The sequence below is a fragment of the Haemaphysalis longicornis genome, unplaced genomic scaffold, assembly GCF_048455015.1.
Source record: "Haemaphysalis longicornis isolate Haplotype H1 unplaced genomic scaffold, Haemaphysalis longicornis Haplotype H1 scaffold_53, whole genome shotgun sequence".
In the NCBI taxonomy this organism is placed as follows: Eukaryota; Metazoa; Arthropoda; class Arachnida; order Ixodida; family Ixodidae; genus Haemaphysalis; species Haemaphysalis longicornis.
In genome coordinates, this window is record NW_027526389.1 from 1688723 (window position 1) to 1710122 (window position 21400).

At 44.6% G+C, this 21400-nt stretch overlaps 1 long non-coding RNA gene across 1 annotated transcript in view; it reads left to right on the forward strand.

The window, feature by feature from the left end:
• Positions 1 to 4705: 4705 nt before the first annotated feature.
• The window catches only part of LOC144140876 (uncharacterized), a 144343-nt gene continuing 127648 nt past the window's right edge, over positions 4706 to 21400 (forward strand). Inside the window, exons 1-3 of the long non-coding RNA XR_013316378.1 lie at positions 4706 to 4834; positions 19932 to 20071; positions 20151 to 20239. This is a non-coding gene — a long non-coding RNA (uncharacterized LOC144140876). The remainder of the gene's footprint in view (positions 4835 to 19931; positions 20072 to 20150; positions 20240 to 21400) is intronic.

Genomic DNA, 21400 nt, shown 5'->3' on the forward strand with positions numbered 1-21400 from the left:
AACACCACACAAGTTCGTTTGCCCGGGTTTAATTTAAACCCGTAAGGTCTACCCAGGCAGCAAGTTCCTTAACACCGAGCTGTACTTGATGTTCGCAAATTGACAGCGACGGAGAATTCATACGCTGGCCTGCATTTTGGGAGCAGTTCGAGTCGACGGTACGTAAGAATCAATGGCTGACAGATGTTGCCAAATTCAAGCACCTGCGTAGTTATCTGAAGGGTAAAGCATGAGGCTTCATCAGCGGATTACTATCAACTAACGACAGCTACCCCATAGGTATCGAGCTGTTGCATCAACGTTCCAGAAAAAAATGCTTATAATCGGTGGCCACATGAGAAAATTTCTAAACCTCCCAAACATCTAAACACGCTGGGGAAACTTGAACGACCTTTCAGACCCCCCATCAACATGTACACACCAACGTTAGATCAGTTAAAAACCGCGGAGAACACATCGAGTCCTACGGAGTTATGTACAAGACTGCGCTATTGTAGAAGCTACCCTATATGCTCGTGCTCAAGTTTAACGAGTTAAGGTTAACGCCAAAAGGAGTGGGAGGAAAACGGCCCGATGAAATATGGATGTTACTTGAACTTCTAAACGTGGAAGTGCGAAGTCGGCAGATAACTTCAATATTGCCTCAGACATACATGCCTAGCTCAACAGAACGACACGGGAACCAAGTCAAGGACAACATGCAAGGTTCTTCGACGCTAACGGTAACAATATCCCTCATTCTTGCCTTCTCTATGAATCCAACGGCCACCTCATAGAAGGCTGCCGGGCCCAATTTACATTAGATAAAAAGAAAGCAAAATTGCAGAAACAGGGTTGTTTCTTTCGCTGCGCCAGGCCCTTCCACCGCCCAAACGAGTTCTAGAAGACTCTCATGTCGGAATTGGAAAGGATTCACATCACTTGTTTGTGCGATCCCGAATAGAAACGACCAACACCAGAAAAAAGAGCGACTGTGTCCACATGGACGCCTGAATAGAAGCACCAAAGAACGGTATTTGGGGGACACAGTGCCTGGAGACGCGAAACGTACCTCACAAATCATAGAATCAGAAGCAGTACCAAGCTCGCACGCATCAACTCAAGGACGACTGTTTGAGAAGAAAAAAGCCTCTCTGGAGGTGGTTGAACCACGAGGTACCGACAAGAAAGAATCTTCCGAAAAACGTCAACGGGTCTTAAACGTACTCCCCGAAACCGACGAAAAGCCTATAGAAAAGAAACCGCCGAATGTTTATTTTCTACTTCGACGCCTGTAGCTTCAACGGTAGACACACTTTGTAGACACTGGAAGCATGGAGGTCGCCTTCGGGACAGCCCATAGAAATTGGGGCGGCAAAATAAATATCTACACGCGCTGCGCCCAGCGCACACGACTCCAAGGAAGCCTCCAGTTCTTCTCGAACTCGGACACACCATTCAATGGCCTTGTCACTTCCAGGTTCAAGATATCAGCCATCTGAAGACAACCAGATAGCGACCGAGCCTGTTACAAAATGTGATATGATTGGTTGAAGTACGGCGACGCCGAAACGAAGAGCGCCCACCGCTTGCGGGGCGAGGCTCCTGGCATCTTCCTCAGCAATCGAATAACGCTAGCGACTCGAAAGTTGTCAATAAAGCGGAGTCCCCTAACCTGCGCCTGCTTCCTGGTTTTAAACAGCAACCATACGTTAGGCCTAGAGAATACCCAACCGAGAGTTTCTGTGGATATCTAGAAAAGCGGTGCGTACCTCCTGAGTAACACATGCTCGCGGTGTGGGATTGACGAACTAATGGTCCCTCCACGACAAAGCTTTCGCGTTCAACCATCGTCGTCGTTACACAAATTTCTGCATGATTTTCGTCATACTTCTTCTATATTACAACTTCCCACAGTTTTACCGGCTCCTAACCATGTGCAAATCGTCACCTATAGTCATTATTTTTGAGTGACCGGGGACCTGTGCTGGGCTTCTTGCAGCGCCGTTGCGGCAAGGATGCCAACACACGATGATCTGCAGCGCGATGAAGAAAGAACACTGCCGCATGAGCTGGTGCTGATGATAATGCGCAGACTAACACGGAGCGCGAGTATTGGTTTCCGCACTTCTGCCGCAGAGTATTCTTGGTAACCCCCTCCTGCATTGCGATAAACAAGGGTCACAATATTTCAACAAGTATCTCGGGGTTTGTTGTTTATTAAAAGCCGGAAGAGCTGTTATCATGCAGTAACAAAATTTTCTTGCCGCCAGTGAAGAACCGCAAGTGGGGACACGAATTCTTGGAATATACTGAGAACAGCACTAAAGGTAAAGTAGAGTATAGGTAGAGAAGCAACAGAATCACCGTTAAAAAGAGGATCATCCATAACATTGATGTTGAGCATTGGACACAATGATGCAGTATGATTGTGCCTAAAGCTGCTATGCGTGAACAATTATGCACTAGGCGGTCATTTTTCCGTTAATGTGGTGCAATGTATTGTGGCTGACAATGTTTGTTCCAAACTGAACCTGCATTTTTGTAAGACGTAATTTACATTCCTTTAAACGCTGAATTAAAGGATATTCTAGTTGATACCACTAATGTTTTGCAAACTGATCTTTTATGTGCACATCGGTCTCAATTGTTTCCCAGACCAATTATTTTAAGTGCACAATGCGTCCGAAATACAAAATCCGATTGTCCGGTGCTGTCACATAAAAGGACATCAAGTGAATTTGTCAAGCTCCTGTTTTTCCTTTTATTGCGTACACTAAATCACACACCACAGTTTTCATCGTTTATGCTGTCAATAAGGCGCCATTTGTTGTAAGAAGCTCGAGAGAAAAAAAAACAATGGCCTCACTAACTGAAGTGGTTTGCGGCGGCCGCAATAACTGAAGGGGATTGCGGCTGTCGCACTAACTGAAACGTTGTATCTCTGGCCATGGCGGCCACTTTTCTGGCGGAAGCAAAAAGCAAAAGCGCCCATGTGCAAGAGATTTCGGCGCACGTTAAAGATTCCCAGTTAGTCAAAATTAATCCGAAGCCCTCCACTAGGGCACGACTGCGTTGCGTCTGCGCGTCGAGCCGTTTAGTCAATGCATCACTAACTAAAGCAGTGTTGTCCATACGACTTGCTATTTTGATTCTCCGATGTCCAATTTTAAAATTCAAACCAGTTTCGCTTTCGGGTCTGTAAAACAACATGCTTGGAATCCGACGCTATCGTTGGATTGTAATTTTTGATATCTCAGTAATCGGCATACTGCACTTCTGCCATGCAGAAGTGCAGTATGCGTCAGACAAATAGCCCGGCAGCGCGGTTTGGAATCGTTACGACCACTAGACGAGGTGTAAGCAGTGCATATATGCCACCAAGATCCCCGAGCGTTCAAATTCAGTGCGCTTTTCTCCAAACTTTGCAGCTCGACCGGCTCCTTCCTGTATTGTAAAAGGCGTGTTCCGCTTGAGCGTCCGCTTCACCAACGAGCCAAAATATCCTGGACCCCAGCCCATTCTCCAGGGCAATAACACCCCCACTAATACTGCCCGGTAGCTAATCCACCGGGCACCATGAGGGTAAAGACTACAAGCGAGCTGCTCACCTACCCCTAAATCCCTCATCATCACAGTCTCGAATGCAGGGTTTACCCCCCGCCCCCCGTCACAGCCAACAAATCCTTAACCCAAACCCAGGAGAGGCCACTTAGGCTGCTTCAAATAAGTGCATTTCTTCCCTGGACGAAATCACACCTTATGTATGCCATCCGGTACACACTTTGTGTCAATTTGGAGCGAACCTGACATGCTCTACCATACGGTGTGGGGGTAACAGTAACACTCCAAGTTACAGAGAATTCCTCGCCCTTCTTATGAGCATTGGGAGACCATGCTGTCCAGTTCCAGTCCGGATGTCCAGCTTCGGTTGGTGGAACGAGCTTTCGCAGCTGGCCCCACGTATGTGGTACTGAAATGACGACACCACTGCAAAAGTTTTTTCGGCAATAAGAAGTTTATTCTGGGCCTAAAGGTGGATACAGTATACAAACTAACAAAACAAAGACACATTCTTCCAGGCACAAACGTGTGGCTTAGCTTAAACTGATCGAAGGAATTACGAGGATATGCCGGCGACCTGGCTGATTCAAAAATGGGCCGACTGGTTCTGTCGGAAGCTCGGCGAGCCGCGCAGTAGCGCAGTCAAGCGGAGCCTTCTTGCTTGAGCGTCACACAAAGTGTCATGGCAAATTGGCTAGTAGAATACAGAGAGGAAGATACCAGTTTCGAATCATTTTTTGTACTGAATAATGTCGCGTAAACGCCGCGAGACAAGTCCGAACATAGCCTAGGGACTCCAGACGACAATTTGCGCTATTAATCCCACTATGTTTACAAATCACTCCAATGTCAATTTAATTCTTGTTTTTACAGACATAGGAGCGATGACGAAACAAAACGAGATTTCACATTTCTTGGATTGCCATTATTACCACGTTTTGCGTAGAAACTCTTCAAATGATAATAAGAAAATACTCACATTTAAAAACATGCATGCCTTTTGTCAACACCTCTCAGTTTTCGATTTTTTGTGGGTATTTGGCAGTCTGTTTGTCGCGAGCAGCAGTAAAATAAGTAAACCAAATAAAGGTCGTTCGCTTTGAACTTTGCAGAACCTATATATAAGGTTGAAGGATCCAAAGGTATTGCATTCATGATGCACTCCTTTGTCGTTTTTCAAATCCTAGCCTTATGGCATATTCTAATACCTATTCTGGGACAGATGGTAACACATGTTGGCATACAACCTGCAGAAGACCCCACTGCTTTTCCTCAAGTCGACCTCAGAGAGGTATGGTTCATCTATTGCGGGGGCAAACAATGGGAGAAAATGATCTAGAGCGCGCATTATAAAAAGTTTACCCGTTTATCGGACAATTGATTGGTGAAAGATGAGCAGACACGAATAATGGATAAGGTATAAACAAGTGATAATTATTTGTGATAAGGTTATTGTGCCTGCAGTTGCTCAGTAAGGCTGGGAGCAAGCCCAAAGGGTGCTACGCGAGTTGCCCAACTGCTTATGAGTTTTCGACGCAGCCTGACTGCTTATACACGTTCTTCACCAAACGGAAGTAGTCGAAATCAACTGGGCTCACCCGAGTGGCTTTCAGGCTCACCCACGTGCTTGCATGTGGGTGGGCTGAACTCATAACAAAATATGCTCCACCCTCGCTCACCAAATGTATGTAGGCAGGAATATTTAACGATCAAGATTACTAAAAAGCACTGCCGGGAAACAAACTTGAGAAATTGTAAAATGGTTCGGTTCGGCCACTATAAATGTAGCGGAAGCGCATGCTTGGACCGTCAAGCAATGTACAAGTTGCTGTTTGTAGGGGTACCTCATACCTCGACAAAGTTGGCCCGGCTCGCTCAAACTACCTCGAACTAATTGGGGATTCACCATTCACTCAAACTCAGATTCATTGCTTAGCAACACATCTCACTCAAACGCAAACTCACAGCGGCCGCAAAACTCAGAACTCACTCGGGCTCAGAGCTCAAAATGAACTCAGAACTCAAATGTACACAAAATTCAAATGTACCCAGAATGAACTCAAATGGACTCAAACCGCAAAGAAATATAAGCGCACAAATGTACTCAGTACTCAAAATGAACTCAACAATCACAATATACTCGGAAGTCAAATTATACACAGAACTCAAAATCTGCCCAGAATTCAAGATGTATTCAGAACTCAAAATGAAGTCTCTCGTCAAAATGGACTCAATACTTAAAATGTACTCCAAACTCAATATGAGCTCATAATCCAAATTTACTCAGAACTCAAAATGCACACAATAAAGCGCAACATGGACTCAAAACTCAAACAGAATTCAAAACTGAAAATGAACCTAGAACTAAAACGGACACAGAGTTCACTCCGGCTCACAAGTAGCAGTAGACTGAGAACTCACTTGTGGTCCGAATTTACTCGGGCTCAGATGGGCTCATAACTCATTAGCGTTAGCGTTTTTAAAATGCACGCATGCTAACAAGTCATGCGGAGGCAATTTCGTGTGCTGAAATTCCAGCATTCAGTTCGACGTGATCTCTTATATCCTCTGAGTTAGGAAAAAATTTACGTTGGCGATTCGTACAGATATACTTGATAGACCATGAAGATTAGAGCTCCTTGCAAGCAATTCTAATAATCATATTGCAAGCAATTGTAATAGTCGTAATCATATAAGATACTCATCTACTGGTATAGGCTGCGTGTTCATGTTCATGACAGAGAGACTGCAGTCCCGATGGTGGGCTGGGGCTTGGGGCCGTGGGGAGAAACAAACAACATTGGGCAAGGGAACGTGGGCGCACTGCTCAGTTCATTTACATCGCTGTTTATGCAACGCATGTTTATGTGCTGTTTATGCAGTTAAATAGCTGAATAGCTGTTACGCTGATCTGCTTAGGGTCCCGTGAATGCTTGTCTTGCATCCTGAAAAAACGCCTTGTGTGAAAACGAACTGCTCCCGCTAGTCTGAAGCCCGAGGTGTTTATGGATAACCTTTGTTTCTTTAATGCGTAGCTTTCTTTGCCGAGTACCCCACATCTAGGACAGTGGTACGGCCGGAATTCCCACAAAACGCAGATATCGCGAAAGTTCTACCTGTAATGGTTATAAGAGCATAAATAGAGATGATAGATAAAACGAAATATAAAAAACTTATAAAAGAAAAAGAAAACTTTATGGAAAATGGCGGACAATGTAGTGCGGGAGACACAGATTGGGTTAAAATTTAGTGATGTGCCGCGTGGGAATTTGGGGTATCAAATTGAATGTCTCGATAAAACAAATGACGTAGGATCATTAAGAAAATGCTTCATAGTTTTAATCATGGCACAGTCATGGTGAGTAATCAACAGGGTTGAAAGTTATTTTGACGCTGCTTAGGCGTGTGTGCTATCAAATTAAAGGTTTCTATTAGGGAAATAACGTCGAAAAAATAAGAAAGGCATCCTGATCATAATCCTGACACAGGCATGGTGAGTCATAAATTCGTTTTAAATTCATAGTGTTGCCGCTAGGTCGTGTGGGGTATAGAATTGAAGGTCTCGGTGAGGGGATTCACGTGGGACATAAAATGTGCTTCCTACCCGGCGCGGTGGCTCAGTGGCTAAGGCGTTGCGCTGCTGAGCACGAGGTCGCGAGTTCGGTTCCTGGCCGCGGCGGCCGCTTTTCTAGTGGAGGCGAAAAGCAAAAACGCCCCTGCGTAGGAGACTTGGGTGCACGTTAAACATCCCCATGTGGTCGAAATTAATCCGGAGCCCTCAACTACGGCGCGCCACAACGCCTGCGTTGCGTCGGCCCGTTAAACCCTAAAATCAGTCACTCAAAATATGCTTCCTGGTTGTAATCATGACACCGTCATTGTAAGTCATTGATTGAGGTAAAATTCGAAGTAGCGTGCCTCTAGGGCATGGACGGCAACAAATTCAAGGTCTCTATGAGGCAAATAACGAGGGATAAAAAATCCTCTCCAATAATAATCATGACTTAGACATGGTGAGTCATAAATAAGGTTGGAATTCAAAAAACGTTCCTTAGGCGTGTAGGATTATAAATTAAAGGTTTGCTTTGGGAAATAACGTTTAATTAATAGGAATAAATCCTGGTACATGCAGTAAATCCTGGTACATGCAATAAATCCTGGTACATGCAATAAATCCTGGTACAGACATACATGCATTCGTTTACTAGATGGAGCAACAGAAGGATAATTTACGGAGTACATAATTTACGAGGGCGGAGTGGAGGTGATTGGTGAGCGATAAAATAAAGAAAGGAATTACTGTATGTAGCGATTAAGTTCATCGCGAAAGGTTGAGCGGTTTGAACAGGGAGCGATTTTGTTAGGCAACGTGTTCCAACGTATGAAAGAATGTGGGAAAAAGGAGTTACTCATAGTTTAAGTGCGACCAGCGATGCGCGCTATTGGGTGGCTGTGGTTTAGGCGGGATGCCGTTCTCGGTGGAGGTTAGCAAAGGGCGCCTCAATCGTCGGTAATAAAAGAAGCAATGAAGTAAGCAAAGACGGGAGATGGTTCGACGAGAAGCTAGCGAAGGGTGTTATAATGAGTGTTTAACAGCAACCAGGCTAATTTTGTTAGAATATGGATTGCATATAAAGCGGGCAGCTCGGTTCTGGACAGCTCCTAATTTGTTTGTAAGGTTGGCTTGTGAAGGGTTCCAAATGGAAGGAGCGTATTGGAGTTTGGGTCTGATGAATGTAAGTTAAGCTAGTTTTTTATATCCGGAGATGCCGATTTTAGGTTCCTACGTAAGTAGCCGAGAGCCCGTGAAGCGTCTGCGCAGATTGTTTCCACATGTTTAGTCTAGGACAGAGAGAAGGTCATGTGAACACCTAGATATTTGTAAGTTGAGGTCCGGTCGACAGGGACAGAATTAATTTTGCAAGGGTAAGAAGAATGGCTCTTTTTGCGTGTGAATAAAAATAGCCTGTATTTAGCTAGATTTAAAGGCATAAGTGAGCATTCGCACCAAGATGAAATCGTATTAAGGTCTTGCTCGAGGTTTTCGAACTCCTCCGGTCTGTGGATGACCGACTAAACAACGCACTCTTCGGCAACAGCCTTAATTTTGTTATGTTACGTGGAAGGTCATTGATGTAGATAAGAAAGAGGAGAGGGGGTAGACAGGCACCCTGGGAGACACCCGACATTTTTGATCCAAGAGATAAGGTTAAGGGGGAGACCCCCGACGGATAGCTTAGCTAGTAGTAGATCATGTGGAACACGGTCAAATGCTTTGGCGAAGTGCAGAAGGATGGCATCCACTTGGAGGTTGTTATCCATTTCGTGGAGAACGTCATGGGTGAACTATGCTAGCTGGGTTTAGCAAGATAGTAGTTTGAGGAAGCCATGTTGATGCGAGTAAAAGAAGTTAATAGAGTCTAGGTGAGTCATTATACTAGTGGCTATGGTATGCTCAAGTAGCTTGCATGGAATGCGTGTCAGCAAAATCGGACGATAATTTGAGGGAATTGCACGATCACCCGTCTTGCAGGTAGGAATAATTTGGTCTTTTTTCCAGTCGTGTGGTATGTCACCTGTTTTTAATGATTGATTGAAATTTCTGCAGAGGATCTCGCTAGACAATACTATGGTACCTTTAAGAAGTTTTCTATTGATAAGGTCACAAACGGTGGAGGAGGAGAGCTTAAGAGGGTTAATCAATTTCGACATGCACTCAGGAGAGATTTGTACTTCAGGCATTGGCTGGGGCGAAGGATGCAAGACTGGTAAGGTTGGAGTGGTAGGATGGTCCTCCAAAACAGACGCGTAATAGTTATAAATGTTGAGTTACACTGGTCTGGACTTACAGGATTACCATCTGAATTGACTAGTTTGATTTGGTGGGTTGAACTTTTGAGGAGAGGGTAGGTCTAAATTAGTTGGGATTTGTTTTGGAGCATTGAGAGCAGGTCTGTGGAAAAAAGTCGCGCTTAGCAGCAGCCACTTCGTTGAGGTGCTCTTTGGAACTAATGTAGTATTCATCCTATGCCTCAGGGTTGTTGTTAGACTTGGCTCACCTCTAAAGACGTTTGTTCCGGTTAAGCAGGGCTTTGAGGTGTTTGTTATACCATCGGTTGTTGGAATCTGTGGTAATGAGTATGGAGGGTATGTACCTATTTTTAAGGTTAATCAGCATAGTCTTGAAGAGCTCCCAGGTAGCGTTGACAGAGTGGGTTAAGTAGATGCTTGAAAGTTCTCAAGGAAGTGAGCAAGCCTGGAGTTTATCGCTTCGACATTAGCCCTTTTGTAGTGTGTAATTAACTGCTTCTTATGATATTTTTTGGTCACAGGTGAAGCTAAGTAAATGTGAAGTAGGTTGTGGTCACTGAGACCTGGGTGAGCAGTCACATTGGAGATGTCATCTGGGCATGATGTGAGAAGAAGATCTACGGTGTCGCCACCCTTAGTAGGATATGTGATGGACTGATGAAGGTTGAAGTCTAAAATTACACCAAGTTTCAGCTCCATATGCCACCACCAGCAGTATGCACTGGTTGTATATTTTCCTTTTGAGTGATTGAGGCAGCTTCGTTTTCAGTATTTCGGAGTGCTTTTCAGGTGCTCCCCAGACCATACATATTTTACACCAGATTTCTTTCTCGTGGTGATGGTCAGCACTAAACATCTGTTCGAGGTAGTTATATTTTTTTTCTTCTTCTAGAGTTTCGTTTTCTTAGCTGAAAAGAGCGCTTTCGGCATGCTTATTTCTCATTACATTAGATTTATTCATATATATTTTGAGCGCTATGGAAAAGCTTTCCGACTGAAGTTCATCAAAAATTGTTTGCAGGCTCAGTCGGTCAGAATATGCCGTCTGCAAGGGTCAAATTGGTCAAATATTTTCCATGTTCCCGTAATCCTGCGTTTCCCCAGTCAAGGTTCTGTACACCCACTCCAGACATCCTGTGAAAGGGTTTGGCGAAATAGTATCTCTCTGTCTTACTTCTTTTTGGATCAGGAATTTGTCGCTTTGCTTGAGAAGTGTTATCCTGAAGTCTTATATGTATGTCATCTAGAAGTATTATGTAGGTCTCCTTTCTTGCTCGGTCTCTTAATGCTTTTAGCATGGTGCACTGTGACTGCGTCAAGCGCTTTCTCTGTATCTATAAATGCCATACAAAGGGGGTTAAGTGTATTTTGCGGATTTTTCTATCACTTGATTGACAACGTTGATTACATAAATGGTGTACTACCTTTTCCTAAATTCAGCATGCTCTCTGAGTTGTTGAAAAACCAGGAGGTCTCCTACGCGGCGAACTATAACTTTGGTGAACAGTTTATAAACAACTCAGAGGGGCTGATGGGTCTGTAATTCCTAACATCTGTAGTATCTCACTTTTTATTACCCGAAGTAACGTTGGTGTTTCCCAGGTCAACGATGCACAGAACCAAAGATGCAAACACGCACATTTTCAAATTTATGAAATGGTTTCTCTGCAAATTGTTTTTTTTGCAATTTTTCTTAATTTTTTGGTTTTTCAAAATTCTATACAACAATTTTTCTCTAATGATGGTATTATATTAAAAATATGTCATTTCTGCCAAATGTGACTTTTTGTGGAAATGAAGCGTGTCAAACAGCCGTGGCTTAGGTGGTACTCGGCAAGGTATGTTGTGCAACAAAAGAACTATGCAGCAGAAAGCTGCCAAAGAATGATATGAGCCCTCATCTGTGTCGTAACATTCGGGCTTTTCTCCAGCTGTGCTGCATATTTTTTGTGATACGCCAAAATATACCTTTGACCAATAAAGCAAGTTCTGTAATAGACAAGTAACCCTAAATTTTTATCGCCTGCAAAAACAAGCTTCCCGTAAGTAAGAAGACAGATTGCCAAACTTCAGGTAAAAAACATTACAATCGCACGTTGCTGGGGCACGGCAATAAACTCTCCTTCATTTTCTAGTGGGAATAAGGATTGATATAAAACATTTGTTAAGACGAGGTCGCTAATTACTACTACAGGTAAATATCAGCTCACTTATCCAGGAACAACTTATAGATGTATATATAAATCACAACTTTGCCATGACAACCTTCATGCTGAAGGACCTTCCTAAGCTATCTGATTTACTTCTGAACCAAAATTTAAGAGAAGCGGCCTTTAGCTTCGGCGAAGTGTTTTGAGCAATCACCGGTTGATCCACGTTCAACTCACTTTCATGTGCGAGTTCGTATCTTACAGTTCCGCTAGCAATGTCATCACAAGCACGTTTGTCTTTTTTTAATACCTGCACCTAAATTGGTCCCCATGAGGGCCGTGCTGTCTTAGGGAATCGTAGGGCACCAAACATTAGATTATTAACTCAGTAACATGTATCGGAGGCATTCCAATGGTATTCAACAATTATGGACACTTTGTCATTGTCTGCAAAGAAGAAATATGAGAATAATGCAGGCGGACATAGCCAGTTTATTAAAAAAATAATTGTAATGAGGAAGAAGATTTCATGTGGTAAAAAACAGCTCCAGTGTGGCAGAGCAACTGCACATCTGAAAAAGACTTCTAGATCCATTCTGTAGCAGTTCATTCCCCCCTGAAGTGGTGTGTTTGACAACCGGGGCTTTTTTTGCAAGCTAGTCCACAAGCAACTCGAAAGAGAGCGTCGGCCTAAATGGTGCATGGCTTGAGGTAATTTTCCTAAAATACTACACATGAGACTCACATTTTGAATCACTTTTCTTGTGCAGGGTACTCTCACCCACAAAATAGTGACTCAACGCAAATATTACCTAAAGTAAATGTCTGGCAGGGGATTATTGCATACTTGAATGCCCGCGATACCCGGCAAGCCTTGCTTCTACCACGGTACCAGACGCATGACATGGGTGTAGTTTTCACGTGCATGCAACTTCGAGTTCAATGCACGTTTTTCGTATTACTGAGACACATGCAAGACCTACACCTGTTTTGAGAGACCAGAAAGTTCAAACATTCACCGTTCATGCGGATCGTGCTTACGTGAAGTCAGTACTCTCAATGGAAACACAGGGCGCCTTCTTTGCAGCAGTGCATTTACCTTAGTGTTGTTCAATCATGGGAGTGTCTGCAGTGCATGGAAGGGTGTTATGTGCCTCGGCTGAAAGCTAGCCAAAGGGTACCACTCTGCTCCGGGTCCAAAAATGACGCGAAGGAATAGTGTTATGCGATTGCACTGAAAGAGCGACCCCTCAGAAAACAGTAGGAATTTTCGCGATTAGAACCTGGAGCTGTATACTGGTGTTCAATTTTTTGACCGCGCGTACTGACGATCGGCTACCAGAACGATAACGTTTACCCTTCAAAGAAGAACGATCCCATTTTCTCATAAAAAGGACTTGAAATATCACAATGCTCGCACGCGCCATACCTAAGATTGAAGAGGGCTCAAAGATTTACGCTCAAAGAAGGGCGCTCAAAATCAGTCAGTGCCACAAAGCTATGGGGCCATCCGACGACAAGACCTCTAAAGGTACGTCCTTACTAGCGGCGCAGCGCCGCGGGCGCAGAAACGCCGCCGCTTTTTGGGGAGAGAGAGGGAGGTAATACTTTATTTCATTTCAAAAGGGAAGGGGAAACGCGGGTGGCGGGGAGGCTAAGAGCCGCCTCGTTCCAGGCAGCTTCTGGCGGCCTTCAAGATGAAGTCCGCCAGGCTCCTCTGCTCCTCCAACTTGGTTGCAGTAGTAAGCCACTATCTAGTGTGATGTGCCCTAATTGGCTTGGTGTCTGCGCAGACCCACAGGATGTGGGTTTGATCATGCGGTACCTTACAGCATGCACAGTTTTGGAGGGGTGTGTGGGCTTGGTTTCTGTACAGTTGAAGGAGAGCTGGTGTGAGAAGCGTGTTTGTCTGGGCTTGATGAAGGGCAACCTGTTCCTGCCGGGTCAGTCTGGGATGAGGTGACGGCAGACGTCTCTTATCGGGTAGGTAGGTCTTTAGTGTGAGGGTAAGAGGACTAGGGTTCTGGACTTTGTCACTGATGTCGCGAGCCCGGAGAAGGGTTTCGCGGGCGAGCAGGTCAGCTCCTTCATTCCACGACATGCCAGTGTGCCCAGGGGTCCAGTACACCCTAACTGGTCCTTTGACGGCAGAAAAAAAGGGTAACGCATTTGGATGGCTAGTGTTTTGACCCAAAAGAATGCATGCATTTTTCGAATCGGTGTAAATATTGGTGATTCTACTAGGTTCGGTTTGGTGAGCTGCTGGAAGGGCTATGGCGAGAATTTCCGCCTCCTCCACTGTGTGGCAGTTGCGGAGATCAGTGTTCGTTTCTCCTTTGGTGGTCACGTAGGCAATCGCACACATGTTGCCTCTCTTGGCCGCGTCGGTGAAGCCATGGGTATGGTTCGGATCTCTTGCGATCTTTTTGCAAAAGTAGCTGGCTCTAATTTTTCTGCGGGTGGGGTTTTTTCTACATCCATATGCCGTGGGATTGGGGCTACGTGTAGGTGCTGCAGAACGTTTTTCGGAATAGGGATTGCATCGCATCGGTTCCTCCGGCTTGGGTTATATCCCAATTCAGTCATGATGAGGCGGCCTGCTTGGGTGGATTCGAGTCGGCGTAACTGATTATATCTGTGCACTGCGATGACTTCTTCAACCTTGTAAACTGTTCACGTAGCATCCAGGCTTTAATTTTTAGTGCTGATGGGAAGGCCTAATGCTAACTTCGTGGCTTTCCTGATTAGCGCATCAAGTCTATTTTCAAGAGTTTTTGTAAGAGTAACATAGGGTATTTGGTATCGAATTCTACTGGTGATGAGTGCATCCCGTAGTTTGAGAAGGCCTACTTTCTTCAAGCCCCGATTTTTGTTAGTGACCCTTCTCATCATGTGGAGGGTTTGCTCCCCTTGCTTGAGTATGTGGTTGACTGCTTTGTGTCCACCTCCGTCTGCCTGTATATGAAGTCCAAGGATTTTGATGCTGGATTGCGGTTCGATTGGTTTGCCTTGATGTGTGAGCCGCACAGTGGGCGGCTTCCACCGCGGGTTGTGTACGGGGAGAAGTTCTGTCTTTTCGGCGGAGCATTCAAGTCCGATCCTCTTCGCGGAGTTCTCCACCGCATGTATGTGTTTTGAAGGTTGTCCTGTGTCCCACGTTGCCTGAATTGGTCCAGATTGTGATATCGTCGGCGTACAAAGAATATTTAATATCGGGAATTGCGGCGAGGGCTCTATGAATTTTTAGCATTGCGAAGTTGAAGAGTGTTGGCAACAGGACAGATCCTTGAGGAATACCTCTCTGGGGATGAGAAATAGGACCTGATCTGTACTCGCCGACACCAATGGTAAGTTGTCTTCCACGCAGAAAATCTGCGACATACCGGTATAGGTGGTGGCCACAACCTGTATGTTTTAATTCTTCAAGCATGGCGTCGTGATGAACATTATCGAATGTTTTTTTGAGGTCGATGGCAGGAATTGCTTTAAGTTGGGCTAAGCTAGGGTCCTTATGGACATCCTCGTATATTCGGAGCAGAGTGTCTTGAGTTCAAAGTTTGCCTCTTTTTGGAGGCCAAACTACTGAGAGCGCGCGCGCGCAAAGGCGGCGGCGGCGGCGGCGGCTCAAACCGGGCCTTGCCCTCTCCGACGGTGTAGAACGGAAGAACGTTTCTGCGCGCTCGCCGGGTGTCTTCGCCGGCCCAGCTACCCGAAGAGAACACTGACCTCGCTCACGTGGCCTCACTCCGGTGACCCGGGCGCTGATCGGCTCGTTGAGTTCGGCGCAAAGCGCCCTCCCGCAATGGGTCCCAGCACTCTCCGTGTGCGGCAGAGGAATCTTGCTGCGAAAGGGCGTTTTGCGGCGCGCATTTTTACGCGCGCAGCGCTGCGCACGTGGCGCCACAAGTAAGGACGTACCTTAAAGGCCCAGCCACATGCAAGCGTAAAACCGACGTACTCTCGCAACGACGTACGCCTGTGGCGGCATACACGGCCCAACCACATGCACGCGTAAAACCGGCGTACTCGCGCAACGACGTAAACCGGCGTAAGCGCGTAAGGAACCGGCGTACTCCGGCGTACGCCGAATGCATTGGTACGCGCTTGTTACGCCCAAGTCAGAGCGCGCCAGATATCGACGCAAACTTTCGGGCGTACGGTGTTGACGTAGACCTCTGGCGGTGATGTTATAGGCAGTCAGGTCGCATCACAAGACAGTGAATTGATAAATAAGCTAACTTCACTATTTATTATGCGATAAAACGAAGTAATTTGTAAAATACGGTGACCAAACAACCGGACAAAACACGCGAAGCAACGAGCAACTATGGGAGCAAGGCAGTTTTACGCCAAATGTAGCGGAAGGGATTCGTTAGTTTTGTGCCTGCCAAGTATGCATACTAATCCTTAACGTTTTTTAATGTCCCGAGAACTGTTTTAGTTGTTTCTGTAATAAATATACGTATGTTTGTGAGAATAGGCATTATTTGCTTTATTTGAGTTAAAATGTAGTTGAACTGGTCGCCACAAAGCTGAGTCCGAAGTAGTCGAGCCACACTGCGCGGCGCATTGGTTTACGCGCGCGTTGCGGCGATATGTGGTTACTCGCCCTCTCCGACGTCGTCGGCCGGCGTAAAGGCAGCGGCGTATGCCGCCACAGGCGTACGTCGTTGCGCGGGTACGTCGATTTTACGCGTGCATGTGGTTGGGCCTACGCCGGCCGACGACGTCGGAGAGGGCGAGTAACCACGGGTCTATTCGATTCAGCCTGTACCTCTTGAACCAGTTCACAGCGGTGCAAAGTGGGTTCCGCCATCGGCGGAACCAGCCCTGCACTTTTTTCGTCTGCTTCTGCACCTCCTCGGCAGGGAGTGCAGGCAAAGCCATGAACTCGTCCTGCACCCGTCGGCACCACCGGTAAATCGAACGGCGCGGTTCAGGTGCTGCGAGCTGCACCACTGAAACGAACGGCGAAGTGCCGCACCGCCTGAACTGGTTCACGTGGTGCAGGTGAAACGAATAGACCGCAGCGCGCGCGTAAACCAATGCGCCGCGAAGTGTGGCTCGACTACTTCGGACTCAGCTTTGTGGCGACCAGTTCAACTACATTTTAACTCAAATAAAGCAAATAATGCCTATTCTGAAAAAATACGTATGTTTAATACAGAAACAACTAAAACAGTTCTTGGGACATTAAAAAACGTTAAGGATTAGTATGCATACTTGGCATGCACAAAACCATTCGGCTACATTTGGCGTAAAACTGCCTTGCTCCCATAGATGCTCTCTGCTTCGCGTGTTTTGTCTGGTTGTTTGGTCACCGTATTTTACAAATTACTTGTTCTGTTGCATAATGAATAGTGAAGTTAGCTTATTTATCAATTCTCTGTCTTGTTATGCCACCTGATCGCCGATAACATCACCGCCAGACGTGTACGTCAACACCGTACGTCCGAAAGTTTGCGTCGATGTCTGGCGCGCTGTGACTTGGGCGTAACAAGCGCGTTCCAATGCATTTCGCGTACGCCGGAGTACGCCGGTTCCTTACGCGCTTACGCCGGTTTTGCGTCGTTGCGCGAGTACGTCGGTTTTACGCGTGTGTGTGGTTGGGCCTTAATACTGGGCACCCCTTCCATGTTAAATACACATGTATAGCACGAAAAGATGACTGATTAGTTACCATATTATTATCGGTGGTATCACTTCGCCAAAAAGATAATTCGGAGTGCAAGGCAACTAAAACTAATCGAGCCAACCAATGTGCACGATTCCGTTAGCTCGTCGGCCAGATGGCGGTTTACGCGATGGTAATAGCTATCGTTGAGGAAAAACCAGTGGAGTGGTGCATTCTCCATGGTGCAGGGGGTTTCGGCGCAGCCTCTGTTTTGCATTGAGGTCCATACACCTAGATGCACGCCGAGCAACACGCGTCGAAGCAAATACTGGCTTGAACATACATAGACAAAGCAATGTAAATGGAGGGATTACGCGCCATAACAGGTAAAAACTTGTGTTTCATGTGTTATCTTGTGCATGAAGAAGTTCTAAAAATAACCTCCGGATTAGCAATAGAAATCACGTGGGGTTAAAATAAAGCTAAGATCAGATACATTTCCTGTTTAAAAACTGACATCATACTGTCAGCGCAAAGCAAACACCACCATTATGTTTAACCTAATGAGCTTCGAAACAAGAGCCGACTTTCAAAGAACTGAACTAACTAAGCCAACTACGCAGTTGCAATAATGGAGCGTACTAAGTCTGGTCGTGAACAAGTATTGTCAGCCTTGTTACCTTTTTGTTGCAGGATAGCAATTCTTGCACTCATAGTTTGTGTTTTACGCACCAATCTTCAAATAAGACCCAATCTCAAGCAATGTAGCTAGCTATCTTAAACTATACAAAGATATAACACATCCTTATTCTCGCAAATGAAAATCAGGGTAGCTACGAATGAAATATCATGCGCTAATGAATGAGCATTGTCTTGGGTAATAATACCGTTATTGAAATTCTCTCAAGACACCTGGTTACTACTAAGGAGTGTAAGGGAAGCGTTAGACTCGTACGCACAGCCCTATAAAATAAGCATTGACGGTGATGGTTCTGTTCGCGGGATTACCCATGTTAACCAATTGAAAGCACAGTGAAAATATTACTCTATTTAATTCTTTACTGTTAAATAAAGAATGCTGAGAAACAGGGAATTAAACGCGAGGCTGGCCATTTTTTGTTACAAAAAAACGGCAAATAAAGGCATATGGTTCCGTACTTTTCCCCCAATGTCTGTGTTAAAAACAAAAAGCGTGTATCAATTATCTTAACTGGCAATCACAAATAAGAAAATCAGAAATTTGAAAAGTTTTCTTCGTGCAAAGTACACATAATATGTGCAAGATATACAGAAAGAGGTCGCAAAGTCCGTGACTGTAAGGGGACCTCCTGTGCAATGTAGAAGTGCGAATAGTTTCATTGCTCATAGCAGAAAAACACAACTTCAGTAAATTGCAATTGAGGTACATGAAGTGCGTGTATACGCTTATATTGTAACAGAAAAAAATGAAAACCAAGAAAAACACACTCATTACAAAAACAATTCATTACAGATAGCCATTTATAATAAGCACTAAAGAACTAAGAAACAGATAAACAGGCTAGCTAGTTGAGATGCAGTGATCTTTTCCCTTCGTTTTAATTACATTCGGGGAACGGGAGGCTTTAAGGTCAAGAGGCAAGCTATTACAAAAAGAAATTCAAGCAAAATGAACCGTCTGCTTGCCCTAATTAGTGCGAAAAGAAAATAGTGGCAATAGAAAATTATTCTTTGGCGCAAATGTCGTGACATTGCTATTTGAACGAATAGAAGTTGAGTGCAGAAGTTGATTGTTTGTAATCCTGTACATGTAAATACCGAGGCTATATTTATCAAGTTCGGTAACAGTGTTATATTGTTTTCGTGAAGTAATGACGTAGCGTTAGTAAGAAATGGGCTAGGCACCGCGCACCTTGTGGGTTGGTACTGAATTGTCTGAACTGAAGCAACAAAAGTGGTGTATGTGTCATCCCACGAAATAACGCAATACGACATAAATAAAAAAACAAAAGAAAAATACAGTGACCTTAGTGTTAAGGGACGGAAACAAAGGCGTGATTTAGCCAGCATTCTTATGCCATACATCAATGCATGTTCCCTAATAGATGCATTATATCGGTGGCATTTCAAGTTACTATCGAGTTCAGCGCCAACGAATCTGGAGAACCGCTTACAGGGATGTTATTGAGAGCAATTTTAACGGGAGGAATAGAAGCTAAATGCTTTGGGGACAAAGGGAAGACCACAAATTTTGCCTTAGACGTGTTAAATTGAAACATAGCATTTCTGCACCCCCGAGTGAGTTGTGACAGGTCAGAATTTAGTCTTTCAGTTAAGGATCGGAGTTACAACTTGTAGGGCCATTTGCGTATAACGTGCAACTGGATTAAGAAAGGCAATCAGCAGAACAATAGAGTAAAAAGCATAGACTAAAACAGAGAGAAAATGCATACATTGCTTTTTCTGTTGGCTGATGTGTATTTTTCAACGGGATTCACTGAAATTGACAATGGCTGCATATATTTTTCTTGACAACATTTTAGGCAACTTAACGGCGGCTGGCTATCGGTACTTTTTTTGTACCAACGCATACATGCTCTATTTAGGTCGCGAAAAATGTAATTTGAATTTGAACGCAATAATTTGACTTAACAGTCGAAGGCACCGCGATGTGATGGCGCCTTCACAGTTTCAAAAATAAATTTTCGGGTTCCGTTAGAGTCATAAATGCCTGCAATTGTACTTGAGTTACCATTGTATTTTTAGATAACTTATAAAGATATTTATAACAGTTGTCTTAAGAACGGTTTTTGAACACGCATATCTTGTTTCAGTTTTATAACACCACGCAACGCATATGGACATACCTAGGTATGTACGATACACAAAACGCCAAAAATGTGTGCAAAGTTGATGATGTGAAATACAATGGCTGGAGAGACGTAGCGTTCACGAGATCGCATGGTCTTTCAGGGTAAGATTTCTCTGCGTTTACTTGTACTCTTTCCAAATTGCTACAAAATGCATGAACCCTTTTCTCATTTTTTTTGAAGTAACATACCCAAGAAACTGACGATGAGAGGAATATTTCTTGACCAGCAATTGCGGTATCAACCAACGACAATGCAAATAAGCTTCTCTGGTACGTTTTTCTTTATTTTTTTCTCAGCTACTTAGGAAAGCAGTGTTAAACAGAAATAATTAATAAACAGTGGACTACTTGCAGCGACATCATTGTGTTTGTGACGGACAAAAATGCAATTTTAATTCGCAGTATCACAGATAAAATACGATTGTCTAGTTGAACAGGTTGTATCTAATTTATAGAATGAAGTAATAGGCGAGAGGAGTCATCCAGAATAATTTTTGCCACCTCGAGTTTTTTGAGCGTGCGCCGAAATTTTGTGCACACGGGCGTTTTAGCTTTCCGCCTCCATAAAAACGCGCCCACCACGGCCGGGAATCGAACCCGCCTCCTCATGCTCAGCAACACAACGCGTTAGCCACTCAGCCACCACGGCGGGTAAATCACTGGTGAATAGATCGTGGTGCAAGCAAAAAAACAAGCTTTGAACACAGAAAAAAATATAGGCCGCCACAGTGTCCCAGAGACAAACATCGATGGACTACTTCGATACATAAATGATTTATAGGCTACAGGCAATATTACAGAAATATGGAATTGCGCACAGGTCCGCTAAACCTAGCGTCAACACACCAATCAGCATTCTAAACCTGAGGGTGACATCGCTAGCAACATGAGCAGGAAAGTTTGTACATCTAAGGTACCGGCAAGCTTGTCGACCGGAGGTGGTGAACTGCTTCAGGTCATACTAGGAAGAACACAAGAAACTGCCAGGAACAGTGCTCCGTTTCCGGCTGGGTTTGAGCCCTGAAGATATACTTCAGATAAAGCACGATGTCCTCGACAGCGTACAAATAAGAAAGAGTAAAGAAATTCTTGCTATTGATATCAAAGAAGCTTTCTGCAATATGAGACATAAACGCATACTCGAACATAAAAAGAAATAGCACCTCGGCTTGAGTCGTTTCGATTACGTCTAGGAGTTCATCTACGAAATAAGTGCTACCATCGGTATCGGAGACCTACGATCGTCTACGGGCAATTAATTACCGCATGGCCTTTACAAGGATAAGTAATTTCAACAGCACTCTTTAACCTCAGCATGGGCAGTTCCGCCAGGAGCACCAGCCGACATAACTGACATATTATGCGTTTAACGTACAGGATATTACAATATAAATAACCGATGATTCAACAAGCAAGCAGAAAGACACACTT